This window comes from Chroicocephalus ridibundus, chromosome 22 (assembly GCF_963924245.1).
Source record: "Chroicocephalus ridibundus chromosome 22, bChrRid1.1, whole genome shotgun sequence".
NCBI lineage: Eukaryota > Metazoa > Chordata > Aves > Charadriiformes > Laridae > Chroicocephalus > Chroicocephalus ridibundus.
Window position 1 is genome coordinate 3,019,254 of NC_086305.1, and position 13,329 is coordinate 3,032,582.

A 13,329-nucleotide genomic window follows, 5' to 3' on the forward strand; every position below is an offset into this window, starting at 1 on the left:
GATTTGAGCAGTGAAACCGTGGGACGTGGTTCTGTGGCACTCTCTGTTCCCACTTGGTCGCCTGTGCCTCGGCACACAGCAGACCCAGAGCAAGTGCTGATGGAGGACCAGCCTCCTCTTCGAAGGAAAACAGCTTTTGGTGACATAGATATGATTTTTTTTCCCTGAGAGCCATCTCTGGGCAGGGCATTGGGAGCAGTAGGTAACCAGTAGCAGTATCTGATGGCTGCGAGGGATCTCCCCCACTGCCTTTTCTCAGTAGAAGTATTTGGATTCATTATCCAGGACAGATTTGTTTGGAAAACGGCTTACCAAAGTCTGCCTCTTGGTACAAGTAAGTGTTCCTCTCTTCTTCCTCAACTGATTCTTGTTCCTATTGAACAGCCTGTATTTTATGACATAAAGACCAGGGGAAATTCCACATGCAATTTGTGAAGTACTATGAAAATAGAAGAGTATTTTGGAGGAAAAAAACCCCTAATCTTGGTCTTCCAATAAGAGCCCTATGTTAGTTCTGTGAGGGTGGTCTCAGCAGAGGGCTCTGAGATTTATAGCTCAGGAGTTCTGTAAACTCTAGGCAAGAAGTGGTAGTTGCCTTATGAATACCTTTCCCTTGAAATCTGCCTGAAAAAAATAAGACCAGTAATGACTGATCCCATCAATCCTAAATTTAGAAATGAATCTAATTTATAAGCCTCGCTTTTCAGCAGGAAAGCAGGTTATGGAACTGACCTAGTATAGTGCTGTTGGGGGAAGAGAGGCGACTTCATAGAACTGAAGTTACAATGAGCAGGGGTTAGGGGAAAAGACTGGCTTTTTTAATGTGCTGATAATAAACATCTTATTACCAGAAGGAACGATGTTAATAAATGTTTATAGTAAACATGGTATAAGGCTCTCATAATCCTCGTGAAAATACGGAGGTTTTCAATACGCAGCGTTCTCCAATAACAATCTGTCTAGTCGACTTTGTTTAGATCAGTAAAACCTGGCTGTGCTTTCTCAGACCTTTGGCTTTACATGCCCGTGATTGCTGGTAACATCGCTTTATGGTAAGGCTCTGTTGGCATCTTACAAATACACAGTCAAGTCCTTGAGAATTAGACGTAACAAAGGACTCTTGAGTATTCATCTTTTAAAAATAACAACATGAGTTACAGCAAACTAAGGTCACGTTGAACTGCCAAACTTCTATACACTTCTGAAAGTTTAAAAGAAAGTTGTTTGAGAGGTACAGATCACTTGCTTGCTTGGGCTTGACATGACAAAAATTTTAATAAATTTAATTACAATCAAGGAGATGATTTTGTAGAGAAATGGCACAGTTGTCCTTGGATGCAATGCAAGTTTCAATGCAGTGCTGACCCCTGGGTGGATGCCTTGAGAAACCAGGAACAACTGGGCACTCCCTTTCCCACCTGTAAGGAATATGCTTGATTTTATTGAAGGGACAGTACTTTGCATGTGTTTTGCTCCAAGTTCCTACTTTTTGCTCTTTATCTAGCTTTTATTGCAGTCACTTTTAAACCAGGATTGTGCTAAGTTCATTTCATCTCTGTTGCAAGATTTCTCCGTTTGATTTCAGTTCTCTGCCTGGCGTCCTCCAAGGCTACCTTGATTTTGGTCCTGGAGATTATCAGTGTGCTAAGGTTAATCACACTCTGAAATTTAACCTCGATGCTTTTGTCTGTAGCCAAGCAGTAACCCCACACTTTGGGGTAAGAAGGGCTTTACTTGCAGTTAAAAAAAAAAAAAAAAAAAGGCAGTTAAGGCTGAAGCTAATTCAGTTAAAAGATGATTTTATACACAACCAGCCTCAGTGTTGGTACACAGTATGGGTTTTAGCAACAGGGAGAGCATGAATCATGTGCCTGTCTGCATATTTAAAGAAATCTAAAGTAAGAGTAACCCGACAATGTTTTGGAGGATCCTGTATCTATTTTCATCAAAACTATATCACTGGAAACAGAGGGTCTTGCATAGACAGAATTTATAATTAATACAAAATACGTTCCATCAGCTCTTTATTTCTCAGTTACTCCATCCTTAAGGATCTTTAGCCAGAACGCGTCTGTTAAACCACAGAGAACTGTCGATGTCATGGCATCCATACAGACAGATCCCTGATTGTGCAGGCATTAATCTCCGTTAGGAATCTCGTCTGATGCTGGATTGACAGAATAAACTACTGGGAATTGCTCAAATACATCTGTGGAATTTAGGTGGAGTTCTTCAGGCTGCAACTACAAACCCATTTACCTTGTGAAAGACATTCCCTACACGCTCTGAAACCCTTAGTTTGCAGGGTCTGAACTGTAAAAACAAATCCTTCCTGAATCGGGCTTTTCTGTGTCCAGTTTGCCAGCTGGTAAACACTGACTGGGGGGTTTGTGCAAATCTGATTAATAACCATGTATTATTAACAATGACAACCTGGAGTCAGTAACAACCACCTCCTGCAATTTCCAAGACACTTTGGCGGATAAACACAAATCCTGTTTGAAAATACTTCTTGGGCTGTTTCAGTTTCAAGTTTGATAACCTGAAAATTCACAGCTTAGCTGAGCAGCACGATCAAGCTTTCAAAATCAAAAAATTTGGTACAGGCTCCTGAAAACAGGAACATCTCACCTGTGTCAGAGGGAGAGGGCAAAGGTTTAATCATGGCATCTACGACTTTCAGATCTGCTGCTTAATCTTCTGGAGAAAGGAACCATTTCAGCCCAAAGTACACCAGTCAGCCGAACCGGTCCCCTCAAGGATAAAAGCTGGTTTTCTAGAAAATGGGGTAACACAAATAGAACTTTTGGTCCGTTCTGTTCCACATTTGGTAAAAACTATGAGTTATTGAGGTCATGTTTATATTTCCCCCCATTACCTCTAATTTGGAGGGCAGTAATGACCAAAACGCTGGAGGAAATATCGTACACGTTTTAATTCTGAGTACATCCTAAGAACAGTGGTGCAGCAACTCTCTTTTCTCCTGCCTTCATGGCTTAGGGTTTCCGAGTATATGGACATGAATACTTGTGTGAATTAGGAATTTAAATATTTTTTAACTAGGAGTCGGCAGAAAAAAATATGCACAACTGGAAGTGTTCATTATTGCACCTGGGAAGCCATTAGTTCTTAAAATTACACAGTTTAATAGCAGAAGGGTCCTGTAGCACTGGGAGTGCCCCCACCCTGAAGAGCTTACCAGTTAGGGGAGGCAACGTGCAGTGCATTTGTGTAAGATGAGAGGAAAGTAGAAGATAATAATAAAATCATCTGATTGCGTATATGGACCACAGCACAACCCTGTTTTCATTTCAAAAGGACAGTGTTAAGTGATGAGCAGTCCAGCTGATGCAGAACAAGCCACTGCGGGATGGCAGACCCCTTGTGAGCAGATTCCCCTGGTGCCGACCAGCCCGCAGTCTGTTCTGGGAAGGGATTCCACGCTGGAGAGGAGACTCACGGACTGAGCCTTATCTCTTGCACAGAATGGTAAAAACAGCGAGGTTCATGAGGGCTCCTGGTCGTCTTTTGGTGTATCGCGCTTCCAGGCTGCAGAGGAGTCGGTTAAAAACAGCCTGCCGGGTCCAGAGGAAAAAGATTCTGGGGAATATTCAGTGATTGATACAATCAGCAGGAAGGGAGCCCAAGATCTCTCTGTGGGTGTGCACCCACTGATTTGAGTTCCTGCTTCTCCTAGCACTGTTTGTGGCATTAAAACTTACAGAAAGTCAAATTACACAGGAGCTCTGTAGAGTTCTTCGCAACCGGTTAATTCGGTTAATTCTTCTTTTAATCGGGGTCAAGTACTGATGAGCCACGTGACAATGATCAGTAAACAAGCAAGAGGTGCTTGATTACAGCCATTCCCTCAAGTAATGGCTCTGTGGGTCTGACTCACTGTTTGCCAGCAAAACATTTGTGTCCGAAGCTGCAGATCACAAGACAGAGTGATCTGAGACAGTCGGTGGTGGTGGACCAGTTTTCAGGAGGTTGAGATGTTCTTCGGCAGATCTTTAAATAACAGCAATGCTGGGTGAACTTTGTTCTCTCCCACTTCCGAGCAAAATCGATAGTCCATGAAGCGCTTGTTGAATTGGAGCAAAGCTCCCAATATATCCTCTTCCAACCATAAAAGTGCTTATTAGAGACAGGCTCAGATAATATCACCCTTCTTGGGACAGCAGTATTTGCATACGTCCGCTGCTTTCCCCATTTCCTCAATAATGTACTGATCTTTAATTTCTTTCAGTTCCAGAAGGATTAATTTTCATTTCTATTTAGGGTCATTCACCTCACTGCTTAGATCGTGGAATTTTGACTCTTTCCAATCTTGCGTCCTGCTTTGCTGCAGAAGACATTTCACATTTAAGCGTTATTCCCAGTGGGTGGGAGACGGGCAAACAGGCCCTGCAGTACGGATTATAGTGACCCTGAAGCGTCTCAGATTCTTGTCAAAAAGCACCAGTTTACCAGCTCATCCTATTCCTGAACTACTTACCCGAAATTCTGTCTGCAGCAGCTGGTGGGAGCTGCAACTTGCACTTGCATGAAAATAGTTTCACTGGAAAATGAGTGAAGGACCATCTCTTGGTCTCAAACCTATGGAATTCCTTTCATTCTTAGCATAAGCCATCTTAAAATTGTATTCTTAAGATTTTGAACACTGTTGCAGCATGCTTGCAGTTTTATCCTTTTTTTCCCCCCTTTAACTATTTAAGGATGTAGTCTGTTAATTTCAAACTTCCAGCCAGCAATGTAAAAGATATAAAAAAACCCCATCCTTTACAAGGTGGTGGGGTTTGCTTTTTTAAAAAACATAAAGGGTTGCAGTCTGTCTTGTGACTCCGGGTCAGCACACGCTCAGCAGTCGCCCCTGGTTTATCTTCTGAATGCTAGAAATTAGGTGAACGTAACAGATCCAGGCGCCGAGCTGAAACAGCTTCAGAAGTATCTGTGCTCCCGACTTCTTGATCCTCCAGCCCATCAAACCACTTAAGAGTTATGTTCTCTACCTTTAGTAAAACACATATCGGCTATTGAGCTTACGAACTTGTTTAGCCTGTTTAGTATGCCAATATTAGCATGTTCCCATGCGTCTTACATCTGCCCGTGGTTGCAGGAAGATGACCAAGTCTAACAGATCTGGCTTGAGCTCCACTTGTTCTTCTCTGACCTACATTCTGATGTGCACTGAGAAAGGGCTTAATCTCCTCTTTCGTTCTCCTTTAGGGACACTTGGGAATTTTGCCTGAATGTCCGGGTTCTTGTCTCACATCCCAATACCAAATTCTGCTATTGTCGCAACAAAATTAATGTCCTAGTGTATGCTATATTGGGTGGTATTTTTATGAAGAGTGCATATAGTGAGTATTAAAATATACAGGAGGGATGAAGTATTTGATCTGTATTATCTATGGACTTTGCATTCGGAATGAGGGAAATACCTTTGGAAGAACAACTTAATAGTTGGACTTTGTGGCTCTGGCAAAATTTTGCTTCTGTGATGAGTTGTTGAGCTTTAAAGTAGAATGTAAGGTATGCAACATCAGTTTTGGTTGTCAGAATGAATATTTATGCCATTTTCTGGGTTTATGCCACATTCTTAAATGAAAATGATGCGCAAGTTAAGTATTCAAGGCAATTTGCTGGTTGGATCTCAGGAATACATCTTTATAAAAGTTGAAAAGGCTGATACAAAGGGAGTGGGTGAGTGCTGTGGTGGGGCTGGAAGGGCTGACACGGGGACGGCTTCCTCCGGGGCCACCCACGCACGGCCGGTCCAGGCACCGGGAGTGTCACCAGCTGATGGACTCCTCCAAACAGTGTCACCTCGGTGACACACCCGGGATGTGCCAGCTTCAGTTGAGACAGCCGGCTGAATACCAGCTTTCCTTCTCCCATCTGACTGCCCTCTGCTCTGTGCTTAATTGAGTAGCTTTAATCAAGGCCCAGGTGAGAAGCGGTGAGGTAATACTGGTCTGGTATTGCTTTACTGGGCATCATCTGACTTGTAGTGAGGGAAAGATTTGCAAAAGTTTAGCGGTTTTCTTACATAAAGGGCTTCCTTAATTCTGAACGATTGGAATTTAATTTAAACCTAGTATTTAATTCAAATTAAAATCCAATAACGTTAATAATTTAATGTTGCCTATTTTAATACAAGTGTAGTATGGTGATGCGTCGTGCCCGAGTATTTCATTAGAAGGTGTCGGGTTCCAAAAAGGAGTATACTCAGATTAGAAGTGCCCTGACACTTGGCTGTGAAGATTTTAGGTGCTATTTTAAATAGGAGAGGGGACTGCTTTAATCTCTTTTATTGGCAAATGCTCTGTACTGTCAAAGTTGTTTATATATTAAAATAGGGATAAGACACCATTTATTAATTACTATCTCAGATGTCTGCTTTGCCTTGTTTGGACCTAAGTAGTGTCAGCTTTATTTTATTCTGAGCACAAGATTTCTGAACTACAGAATTCCTCCCCAAATCCCAACTCTTTCAAAGCCTGACAGATACAGGTAGATTCATTCAATTAGCTTTTTCCATAATTTGTCGCAGTTTCATAGAACTTTCCTCCTGAAAGCAGCTTAGGACCAGTTTCACTTCAGTTTACATAAATGTGTTGCGAACAAGTGACCTTACGGCACGTACGTATTTCTAGGAATACACAGGGCTGTGGGCTCGGTGTTTCTCCTGCTTGATAGAGCCACCGATTCGCCACACTCGATTGTCATTGCAGTAACATCAGCTTGTGTCCCCATTAAGCGGGGACAGCGCTGATACACCTTCCAGGTAACGGAATTATTAACGGTCCCACTTGATGCTGTGCCTGTAGCGTCCCCCAGCAGCATCTCGTTGCTAAAATTTGAAGTTAGCCTCCAAAGAGAAGCCAGTCTTTATTCAAAAATAAAAATAAAAAATCAGTAGCTGGTCTTAAACCACCTTTACTCTGAATTATTTACTAAATAATCACTCACTGTGATGTTTTAAGTAAGCAGGTGAAAGAAAAAACATAAAAAAGCATTCCCTTCGGTCTGCAGCAGTGTCCCCGTGCATCGTAGGCGGGTTGGATTTCTAGGCTTACGCTACCTGACCTGTAACAGCTAAAACTTGAGTTTTCCCTGGGAATCTCCTAGTGAGAAGGGACGGGGCGGGGGGAGGTTTGCCCCTGTGTCTCCGCGTTGGGGACGGTGGGATGGCAGGGAGCAGTCGGTCGGTCGTGTAGAGACCCACTGCCGCTCTCCCCCTGCATTTCTTAGAGAGGGTACCTGCAGCCTTTTGACAGGGGTTGTCCAGCATTTTTAATGTAAAAAAAGGAATAATCGGCAAGACTCTGAACTGGCAGGGAAAGTAATGCTGCAGCCGAGCGAGCCGTCACTGTCAGAAATCCTTTGGGCTTGAATATGGGGTGTAATTAGGGGATGTAACTCACAAAGGGGCAGAAGAGGGTCCCCGTCTTTTCACAGGACCTATAAACTAACTTTCAGCCTCAGAATTAAGTCATCAAAATCTGGGGAAAAAAAATCCCCATCGCTAATTATTCTGCTTCTAAATCTCTTTCGCAAAGTATCACGCTGGAAATGTGCTGGCAGGGAGCATTCGCACACCAGGTCTGGCAGAATATTGCTTTTGGTGTAACTTTTTTCCCAAACTCCTTGTGCCATCCCTCCCGTTCTTAACTTCATGCTTCAGCTAGGTTTTATAAAATGTGTCAGAAAAAGGATTGCAGAGCCAGAGGCTACATCCTTTTGGGGAGGAAGGAGAACCCTAAAGTACGGTGTATAGCCCTGCTGGAAATCACTAACCTGAGCCTGGCTGGGCTCAGTGAGGGACGTGTGGTGACTGGTGACTTTGGAGCCAACAGACCACATCCAAAAAATAACCCGCCTCCACAGATGTGGAAAACTGGAGATCTTAAGACTGGTTGGCATTAGTCTGCTACAGAAAATCTAGAAGAATTTGGATCTTTTGGTGACTTGCAAAGGTTATTCATACCCCGCCTTAGGCAGATGTGCAGGGGGATCGCAGCCTGGTGGGAACACTTAGACCAAAGTAGGAAGCAAAGAGCAGCATTCCATGAGCTGCCTCTGCTGAAGGGCAGGAGGGGAACGGTAGGTAGTTGGAAAACCACACCAGAGATCTGCAAGCGTTACACTAAAGGGATCAGTAATAAAAAAAAATGGTTCAGAATTACTTCTGCCATTAGTTTGGTCTAAAATAATTCACTTGCTGGATGTAAGCTCTGGCAAACGTGGCTTCAGAAAGCCCTTCTGGAGTTTTCTGTAGGAGGATGGGCAGGAGCAGAGCGGGAGCGTGCCACAAATGCTGCTTTTCTGCCCCGTCCCGTGGCCGTGCCCGGTGCTGGGGCTGTGCCCTCGCCTTCGGGAGCCGTGCTAAGAGTTGGGTTTCCGAGTATTCACAGGTATTTTTGGGCTGCTCTCTGCTGACGCGCCGTGAGCTCTCGGCAGCGTGAGCCACCCCGGGGCTCCCAGGTGGGAGAAAATAGCGATTTCTGGTGTTGGCTGCTTAGAGCGTTTCTCTGCCCAGTCTGTGGAGCTCAGAGCGTTTCTGTCAGACTTCGTTGCCTTCGAGGCAGGTTTCAGAGACGAGCCGGGTCCGCGCCTCCCCGCTCGGTAGCGCTGCCCGGCACAGGCCGCCTGCGCCGGGCTGCTCCGTCAGCCGCGGTCCCGCCCGGTGTCCCGGGCAGCGGGGCGCTGCTCCCCGCTTCCCTCAGCGGCGCCCGCAGGCGCTCAGGAAGGAAAAAAGCGGCTCCCAGCACAACCCCCTGGTTGTGCTGTCAGCGGAGGTCCCGCCGCCGGGCCGGCCCGCAGCCCTCCCGCCGCCATCACGGCAGTGCCCGGCCCGGGGCACCGAGGCCGCCGCCGTTCCCTCCACGTGGCCCCGGGCGCCGCAGCGGGGCCCGCGCCCCCCGCGGCGGCGCCCCTCGCCCGCGCCGCAGCCAATCGCCGCCCGCCTGCCATGTGCCGCGACCCCCTCCGGCCAATGGCGCCCCGGGTCACAGACCTGCTCCACCATTGCCCGGAAGCGGCGCCGGGCCCCTGCGCGGCGCGGTGCGGTCGCCTCCTCCTCCTCCTCCGCCTCCTCTGCCCCCGCCGCTGTCGCCGTCCCCGCCGCGGCGCAGGACGGGCCGCCCTGTGTGTTTCGGGGGGCTCGTCGCGCGCATGCTCCGCCGAGTGACGCCGCGACTCCATGTGTGAGAAGCGCATTATTTGGCAAGGGGGAGCCGCGGCGGAGAGGATTAGCCCGGGGATCCCTGGCGGCGCGGAAAAAGGGGGCGGCGAGGCGCGGGGGAGAGAGAGGAGACCGGCAGCCGGGGAGAGCGAGCGGCGGCGCCCGGATGCGCGGGGACCGGCGGGGAGGTGCTGCGGCGTGTGAGTTCCCAGATTAAAAGTTCTGTTTGGGTTTATTGTCTTGGGGGGAGGAAGGGAGGGAGAGGCGGCGGTGGGGTTATTTGTGAAAGGCAGCGGTCGGGGATGCGTGTGCGCTCCCGGGGAAGTTCCGGGAGAGCCCGTCCGTGCGGGGACCGCCGGCAGCCTTCGCTAACCCGGGAAAAGTGCAAAGTCCTGCTCTGCGGCCACCGGGCGGGCTGAGTGATGAATGCCTGCCAGGGAGGGAGCTGGTGCCCCTGCCTGCGGCGGGTGGGAGCGGGGCTCCCGGGAGGTATCCTCGCCGGTAAACGAAAAGTTTGGCGGCGCGACTCCCGAGCCCCGGGGCCGGGCGCCCCGGGTCGCCGCCGGCTTTTGTTCGGCGCCGGGACGGCAGCCTGTGAGGCGTTTGTTTCGGAAAGTTGTTGCGGGCTTTCCGCCGTGTCTGCTTCCTCTTCCTCCTCCTCCTCCTCCTCCTCCGTCGCCGCCCGGGCCGGCTCGGGGGTTTGGAATCGCCCCGACCCCCGCTGCCCCCCGCGCAGGGCGGGGGCGGCGGGACCGGCCCGGCCCCGCGGGGCCCGCGGCGGGGGGCGAGCGGCCGCCCCGGGCAGCCCCCGCCCCGGGCAGCCCCCGCCGTGGCACGGCCCGGCTGGCGGCCAGGCTGCGGCCCGTGTCACAATAAGAGTCCCCGCCCGCCCTTCCCGCCGCTCAAGGTGCAGCAGGGCTGCGCCCCCCGCCCGCCCCGCCACCCGCTGACCGGGCAGCCGGGGGTGGGTGGGGGGGTCGGTCTGTACCGGGGGCTGCGGAGCGTGGTGGCGGTGTGTGGGGCGGGGAGATGTCTCGCTGGGCGCACTGCCCCGGCCCCTCCGTTGCTGCACGTTGCCGGCGCCCGCGGGAGGGGCCGGGCAGGATTCGGTCCCGGCGCTGCCGGTCGCACACCCGTCGGGCTCCCGAGTGTCCGGGAATCGCCGCTCCCGACTGTGGAGGAGCTGGGGCCCCGTGACTGAAAACCATCCGGCATCGCTTACTGCTTTTGAACAGCAAAAGCTGGGGAAGCCTGTAAGTCGGGATGTGCATACTTACTTCTCTAGAGCATCTGCTTACTTTTTTTTTCTATTTTACATTCTCTATGTGTCCTAGGTTTTACTTTCACTTGTCTTTTTTTCTGGCTGCCCCACACTCTGCCATTTTTGTACTTTGTGCAGTGAACTCCTTCCCCAGGACAGAGGCTCCCGAGCTGATGGATACAGCAGGGACTGTCACAGAGCACCCATTTGCAGGCACGGCCCTAATCCTCGTTTCCAGCTTCTCCTGCAGGTGTTTGACTTTCATGTTCCCCCCTTGCTTGCCTGCCTGTGAATGCAGCTGGAAGCAGAGGTAGCAGAGCTGCTCGCAGAGACGGTTACACAGGAAGTGAAACGAAGAGGGGCCTTTGGGAATAGGAGACATGCCAGTAGGCTGGAAGCTGCCATACATCAGCAGGAGAAGAGAACGAAACCCTGCTTTCTTCCAGACAAACTATTGACCAGCGTCTCGAGTGGAAGGAGACGTGGGGAGGAAGAAGTAGGAGATGCGCTAGTAGCGGAGGGGACGAGGTGGCAGGGGACCAGAGGCAGGAGACGGCAGAGGAAAGTAAGAAATAAAGGGATGTGTAGCACATGGAAAGCTTTTTGTGTAAGCGAACTGTGTGGTGGCCTCCTGGGCGTTGTGTTGCTGTGTGCTGGGTCTGGCTCTGGTGGCAAATGGTCAGTGACACCAAATCTTGGGATGGTACCTGCCGGGATGTGGCGGTGATGCCGAACTGATGCCTGCTGGAGTTGGGGCTGTGGGGCTCCCCCGGCACTATAAGCGAGGACTGTGCTGTATGTGTGTGTGGGAGAGCCAGCCTTTGGGGGGATGTTACCCCCGAGTACCGCCTCACAGCCATCTGAGATCGTGACACCTACGGAACGGTGTATTCCTGTACATCACGCTCCATTACTCGCTGCTGGCGTAGCCTTCAGTGCGTCTGGATTGTCAAGCTCTGGACGAGAAAAGGGGTGTGATGCCCTGGAGGCAGTGAGGCTCTGCGGTTAAGTATCTCAGATAGGATCACAAAATAGGCTGGTTTCAGGGCTGGGAACTGTGTAGTTTCTTTTTTCTCCCCCTACCAACTGCCTGGTTTTGAAAATGGGGAGGGCTCTGCAGCTTGGCACCTGACGTTGAGGCTGTAAAAGCTCACCCCTTTCTGTGTTGTCTGTGGGTAAGCAACAGGCTGGTGTTCCTCTAGCTTTTACTTGAAAAAAGAGCAAATATATTACCAGTTAGCGTGCTCTGGGGGAGCTTTGTGTGAGTGAAAAGTACTAAGTTCTGTGCTTGAAGTAAAAACCACCCTGCTGAGTTTGAGTGGAAGAGACTGAGTTGTGTCTCTGTAGTCACTCACTATCCGGCAGGGGAGCGGGATGGAGAGAGCTGAAAATATTTCTCTTTCCTCAGAGGTGGAATTGCCGAGGAGTAGCTAATACCATCCCTGAGAGCGTTACATAGTCATGAGGTTACATCAATGGGTGATGATGCAACACTGTTGGCATATGATGCAGTGTCAGTATGCTAATGCTGTAACTTAATATAGCTGCGTTACGACTTTTTTGTAGTAATTACAGGCCAGTAGTCATATGTGAACCTGTTTAAAATCGTTGGTTCAAATTCGGACGGTGCTGGCGGATTGTGTGAGGCTTATGCAAGGCGAGATGAAGGATTTGGATCACTCCTTCGGCCAGACAGCAGCACATGTATGTAGGTATGTTTGGCTCTTTCAGGGACCTCTCTGCACGGCCTCAGGTTTGAATGGGAATTATCCCTTTGCTGATAAAGGAACTGTAACTGGAAGGAACTCTGGGCTTACAGTCTTATAGTCTTACACTTCTATTTCTGGGTGTGCTCTTCCTTAGCCCTACCCATGCGTACGGGCTGTAAGCATTCTTACTTTCTTATTGCATCACTCCTGCTACGCTGCTTTAGGGGGGGGGCAAGAAGGAGGAATGATGCTTGGGATAAAGGAAGTCAACTTCTGACATCTTTTGGATAGTGCTGGAAGTATTCTAAAAATTAAATCTGAAATTCGTTCGGATGGGATGAGGCCACGCGTGAGATCGTCGAACGTTTTCAGTGGTACCTCTTGAAATGGTGTCCATGTTGTGAAGCCCCTGGCTGGTCACCAACCAACCGAAAATAGCGGAATCTGGTACAAGAACTTCGGAAGGAGAGAACTGGCGGTGTGCTGTGGTGGTCAGCAGAGTTCGGGTTTTCTGCTTTGATGGAGCACTCGCTTTATGAGTGACTTCTGAGTGGAAAATGCTGTTTTGCTGAATAAATTTAGAATGTTTTCATTGAGCGTGTTTTGAACCACAAACTTCCAGATGCAGTATCTAGACATTACTCGCTGATAGTAGGTATAAAGTGTGCTTACGCATTTAAAAATTCAAATCTTGGGGCATCAGAACTTTTTTTTTTTTTTGATACTTGCTGTGCACATGTGAACTGTGAGCTCTTCCCCAGGCTTTAGTACTTCGTTTTCGTACTGCCGTACTCTGAGGGGAGTAGTCGTGTGCGTACTGCGCTGGTGTCTCACAAAGCGCTCTGTTTCCCTCTTGCGTGTCTCATGAGGTAGGAAGCCGAGTTTCTGTGTGTGATCCGTACCTGTGCAGGTACAGGCTGTTATCCTGCGTATAGGTACTGCTCGGATAGGTCACGATTAAAAAGTTGAGAAGAAAACAGGCAGTGTGTGCGTTCCCCTTTTGAATTAAAATACGCATGCTGAGCTCCTCCTACAAAATAAAAGGAAAAATGAACTGTGGCGTGGGGATTTTTTTATTCCTTCTCTTAGAATGTCCATCGTTACAGCCCTGTTCCAGGCACTTCTCGACTTCCAATGTATGTCTTTTTCAATCATAATCTAAGTAACAT

At 49.0% G+C, this 13,329-nt stretch overlaps 1 protein-coding gene across 2 annotated transcripts in view; it reads left to right on the forward strand.

Annotated features, from left to right (window-relative positions):
• GATAD2A (GATA zinc finger domain containing 2A) overlaps positions 1-13,329 on the forward strand; it is a 68,244-nt gene that overhangs the window by 4,620 nt on the left and 50,295 nt on the right. Inside the window, exon 1 of one of the 2 annotated variants that reach the window (XM_063357991.1) lies at positions 9,201-9,390. The exons of the other annotated variant lie outside the window; for it this stretch is intronic. The gene's annotated coding sequence lies outside the window, so the exon portion shown is untranslated. Of the gene's footprint in view, positions 1-9,200; positions 9,391-13,329 lie in introns of those variants that run through there. 2 annotated transcript variants of the gene reach the window in all.